Source organism: Gracilinanus agilis, chromosome 6 (assembly GCF_016433145.1).
Source record: "Gracilinanus agilis isolate LMUSP501 chromosome 6, AgileGrace, whole genome shotgun sequence".
NCBI lineage: Eukaryota > Metazoa > Chordata > Mammalia > Didelphimorphia > Didelphidae > Gracilinanus > Gracilinanus agilis.
This window is the reverse complement of record NC_058135.1, coordinates 119,578,090-119,583,436: the sequence shown is the minus strand read 5'-3', so window position 1 is coordinate 119,583,436 and position 5,347 is coordinate 119,578,090. Positions and strand designations below refer to the sequence as shown.

Sequence of the window (5,347 nt, the reverse complement as noted above, 5' to 3'; positions counted from 1 at the left end):
TATACAACAACCAAGTATTCTAGGTACTAAATATCACTTCTTGTAAAACTAAATACTGTTGTAACTTCATCTAAACATTAAAGTTAAAAAGATGGTTGACTGGGGCATTTGATGGACATTCTAGATAGTTTGACAATAGTAATAAGTATATTTTACACATAACCTTTTACAATTATAAAAACTTTCAAATGTTTTTATTTTGATAGTAATGGAGGGAAAACCATTTCCTCTATCTTCTTATAACACATATTAGTCTCCAGGGTTCATGGGTCACATTAATAAAAAATATTCTATATATTTATAAAGTAATTTTAAGTCAAGAGTTATTTATTGAAAAATCTCCTGGGTACAAACTTCCTGTTTTGTTAATATTTTTTTAGATATATTTAGATTATAAGTAGAACTGTTTAATTTAAGATACATAAAGAAAAAACTTTTAATGTTCCAATACACTGAAAGGTTCCTTATTTGTGACTCTCTTCCTTGGTTTAAAGCTAAAATGAGCAAGTATTGCCTCTCCCTTCACCTTGTATTGCCCTTTTCATATTCGTGTTTCTGTTAAATCAATTTCCAGTAATACCTAAATGAAGAGGCATGCACTTCAAATTGAATTTTTTCTTTAAAAGATCTTTTCTACATAAAGACTAGGGAAACAAACAAGCAAAATAATGCAGTAACCTTTTACTCGCCTGCTGGAGATACTGTCTGCTGCATAGAATTTTAAATCCTCATCTGCAGATGCAATTGAGCTGGGATTGCCAAGGACTCTGCTTTTTCTGTGCTGCTTCTACATGGCTATTCATCGAAAGAGCATATTATGTAGAAAATTAAAGCACTAACAGCTGCAATTATTCATAATATTGGGGGGGGGGGGAATTTCTAAAACCTAGTTATAGACTATCCTGTCACATTTTCAGATGCCTGTCAGACATAGTAGGAAAGTTCTTATTAGTGATATGTTTTTAAAAAACATGCAAGATAGAGACTCTTAAAAGAGTCTTACTCTCTTAGAGAGGAAATCCCAAAACTATTCTATTGTTAAGGTGCAAAGGCATTATTAGTAAAACTAAGTAAAATGCATGTTGCAAAAACTCCCTTCCAGGAATGCAATAACTATGCCATTTAGTTTTTAAATTTATCACTAAGTAAATCCTATTTTGCTAATAATATTGGTTAGAAGATAATTGTCCTTAGTATATTGTAGGTATATCTGCATAAAATTTCACATGTATACTAATGCTAACAAAATTATTTTTTAGCTACACAATTTAAACACTTTCAGAATAAAAACATAAAGCAACAACATAATTATGAAATCAGAAGCAGTAAGTACTTGTGGACTACCCAGATTTCCAAACACTAGAGTATGCTATAATAGGAATTAAATGTGAGCAGTAAAGGCTATTATTCATTATTTATGATTTTTCCCTTTATGTCAGCTAATTTAATGCACTATTGATCCTCAAGATGCATACAGACAGGGCAAGAAGCAAACCAACAAGATCATATATACAAACGAAAAGACCATCACAAAAATAAGGGCAAGACTTAGAATAGTAAAGCTATTGCTAAAATTTTGGTTATTTCTAAGAAACAAAGGAAGTGAATAAATGCCAATGCTTAATTAACATATAATTAAACTACATAATTATTTTTCAGGAAAGTATAAAAATTATTAGATAGTTAAGCATTTTTAAAGCCTCTGAAAAACACAAAAATTAGGACACAAGAGAATAATACTAAAAATAACTTTACCTTCTTTAGAGAAAAATGAAAATACTTTAATAACTGGAAAAGTATTGAGAAATTTGCAAAAAACAGGCTGATGATGTTTAGTCTATAACAAAGCAAATAATCATCAAGCCTAAAATGATCCAATAGATTAGACTACACATATGCATCCCTTATGATTTAACTACAATTTATCATTTTATTTCCATCAATGAGAGAAAATAATCTTCCTACGCTTGTACTTTCTAAACACGTTTTAAGTTGTAACCAACTTTACAAAAGTTTTGCTATGTTGCCAAAAAATAACATGCTCCACCAAATTGAAGATGAAAATTCTTGTCACTGTTTTATTTGCTATTTACTGTTTAAAAGAAGGATAGGAGTCAATTTTTATTTTTTCGATCTAAAGGTAAGTTGCTTCTGTCATGAATTAGACTACATATTTTATTATGAGCTTAAATGTAATAATTCTTTGTTTCGAATCCTAAACATATTTTCAGGAGTTTTTCTGTTAAATATATATATACATAAATATTAAAGTACCATCAAGTAGCAAATAACTATTTTGAAAAATTCAATTCTGCCTTCCATAAATCAAATGGAAAATTCTCTCTGGCTACATACATTGGGGTGGGGAGTGGGGGTGGAATTTAACTGAGAAATAAGGGAAAATTTAATATAACACTAAAAATTCTTTTATGAAAACCACAAAATACAAAATTATGTCCCATAAGAAAAATACCTAGAATTCTTAATGTATTTATACATCAGAAGCATTTGAATGCTAAATAAGTCTCAAAATAATTAGGAACGTTTGATTAGAAGTTATAGAGATCCCTTTTCTTCCCACTCAGGGTCCCTACTTCCTTGGCACATTTCAGATTAATATATGCCAAATTTTAATTTTGGGCTATAAATTCTAAGACTAAATCTATGGGATACAGTGCAACAACCTTAAACTCTCTCTATATAACCAAATTTAAATTATTCATTTAAAATATTTGTCTATTATTTATATGATATCTTGCTAGCAAGAGAAAGAAGCAGACGAAGAGGTGAAACTGTAAAGTAATAACTGATTTTGATATACGACTTGTAGACTACTTTTAACTACTTTTTAGTCACATCCTATGCGTAACTTTCATATGCAAAGGAACTTAGAATGGAAAAAGGAGAGAGAAAAGAAAAAAAGAACATTAGAAATTAAACAGATAATACTTTGTGAATTTTATATCATTTCATTTGCATGAGACCACTATTAAGTAGGTGGGGTGCTATAATCTCTCATATTTCAGTCAAATGAAACAGGTTCAGAGAACTAAGCTACTGAAAACAATCACATAATTGGTAAATGTTTACAAAATCATCACTCAAATCCAAATCTGCTTGACTCAAGAACATAATGCTTTCTTCACCTGATCACATTCTTGCTCTCAATAATGATTGAGGGCAAAAATATGAAAGATGCCAAGAAATACTATAGAACTAAATCTCAAATGAGTGATATAGAGAGTGTTCCAATTTCAGGAGAGGCCATTGTATTAATTTGTGAAGCAGATGGCATTTGAACTAGACTTTGAAGAAAAGGCGAGATTTAATGACAAGATAATGAGGGGATGACACTATATTTGAAGGAATATATATGGCATGTTCAAGAAACAGGGAGTAGGGGCAAAAAGGTGGATAGAACTCCAGGTGTGGAGTAGGGAAGACCTAGATTCAAATCAGGCCTCAGAAACTTTTTAGCTGTGTGAAAGGGGGAGAGGGAGAAGAGGAGAGGCTAGCCTAGCTGCAGTTGTCAGTTCATATATGGAAACAGTAGGAGAAAGGTCAGAGAATGTAGAAAACCATGAATGAGAAACTAAGGATTTTAGACTTTATTTTTTTTTGGCAAAGAGAAGCCAAAGAAGCTTCTGAGCTAGGGAGTAAGAAAATTAATCTTGCAGCAGAGTACAATGGAAAAAGGGAGAGACTGAAACAAGATCCCAATTAAGAAGCAAATGTAATAATCCAGAGAGTAGAATGCTAGGAATATGAATTAGGGTAGAAGCAGTAAAAACAGAAGGGGAGATAAATAAAGTGACAAATTCAAGACAAAATTATAACTTACTGCATTATTGATTATGGGAAACAAAGTGGGGAAAAGGGAACTAAAGAATGACTAAACCATTATGACTATAAGATTTATCCATGTTAATGCTGGAGTAGAGTGGTAACAAATAATATTTATAATTCAAATTAAGATTTATTTCAATTCAACTCAAAAAACGTTTATTGTAGAAACAAGATAAATAGCACATACCTTCCTTGAAGGAACTCAAAATCTGTTGGGAATATGAAAGAAGAAATCTATACATAATTATACCAAGAGTTATAAAATGATTACATACAAGGGATTTGGACATTGTCCTGAGAGAGATTCAAGGAGGGAGAAATCACATCCAGCTGGATGAAAAAGAAGTTCCTAGTTAAGCTAACTTGTGATTAACAACTGATGTAAAAAAGGCAGTGAACAAGAAGAGAAAACACGTCTGCTCCAAGGTTAGGGCCAGTACAACCAAAGGCAGGCTTGGAAAGGACATAGTATCAGGCTCCAGGAAGTAATTTATTTGGAAGAGTACTCAAAGGGCTGTACCATGAATTAAGACTGGAAAGTTGGGCTAGATGGTCTGGAAGGTATGGAAGGCAATAGCTCCTGGTAACAAATCCAAAAAGTATGAAGGATAAATATTGAGAGAGCTATTCAGCTCATCTGGAATGATAGGACTGGCAATAGGATAGGACAGAAACAAAAAGAAAAAGAACTGAGTATCTGAATGAGAACTATATGGTATTCTAAAAATCCATGAAACTTCAAACATATTAATTAATCCAAATTATGAATATTTAACTTTGGTCATCCTAGATCTAGTTTCCAAGATGCTTAGAGAGCCTCACTTCATAAAGAACAATAACTTCTCAGACTAATGTTTTGAACATACAGCTATGTGATTTTCAATGAGTTTATTATCTTCCTAACTATCCCCTTCCCTAAGACCAAAATGCCATACTCTTAAAAGCCTTTCTTTCCAGTTCCCTGTAATCTTGGGCCTGGATTTGGGAAAGGGGGGGAGGAAGGGAAGGAGAAAAAGGGAGGGAAGGAAGGAAGGAAGGAAGGAAGGAAGGAAGGAAGGAAGGAAGGAAGGAAGGAAGGAAGGGAGGGAGGAAGGAAGGGAGGAAGGAAGGAAGGGAGGAAGGAAGGAAACGAAACTCACAAATAGTTTATAAGTAGCAAAATTCTTTTCTTTTTCTTATTTACATGGATGAGGCACATCATTCATACCTAAGGAAGGAATTTTTAAGCATTCAGTTCAGGAAGTACCAGTCAGAAATACAAGCCAAACTTCTGATAATGCAAAGTGGAATGATCCCAATAACAAAAGGAAACCTAGAAGATTTAGAGTAGACTGGATTTCTTCTTGAAAGCTCCAGGGAACAATTTAGTACTCTATTGAAACAATTTATGGCATTTCTACATAATGATTTCTTGAAGTGAATTTAAATATTATACATGCTGCAGTATGCCACAATAGACAGAAGAGGGAACTATGTTATTTAGAAATCTCCTAGTTTAGTT

General features: G+C 32.5%; 1 long non-coding RNA gene across 1 annotated transcript; it reads right to left on the bottom strand.

Annotated features, from left to right (window-relative positions):
- Nucleotides 1-748: 748 nt before the first annotated feature.
- On the bottom strand, nucleotides 749-5,128 carry LOC123251434. Its single transcript, XR_006506505.1, has 3 exons — nucleotides 4,986-5,128; nucleotides 4,034-4,055; nucleotides 749-795 (listed from the first exon to the last, which is right to left on the bottom strand). It is a non-coding gene; the product is annotated as an uncharacterized LOC123251434 (long non-coding RNA).
- Between the last annotated feature and the right edge of the window lie 219 nt (nucleotides 5,129-5,347).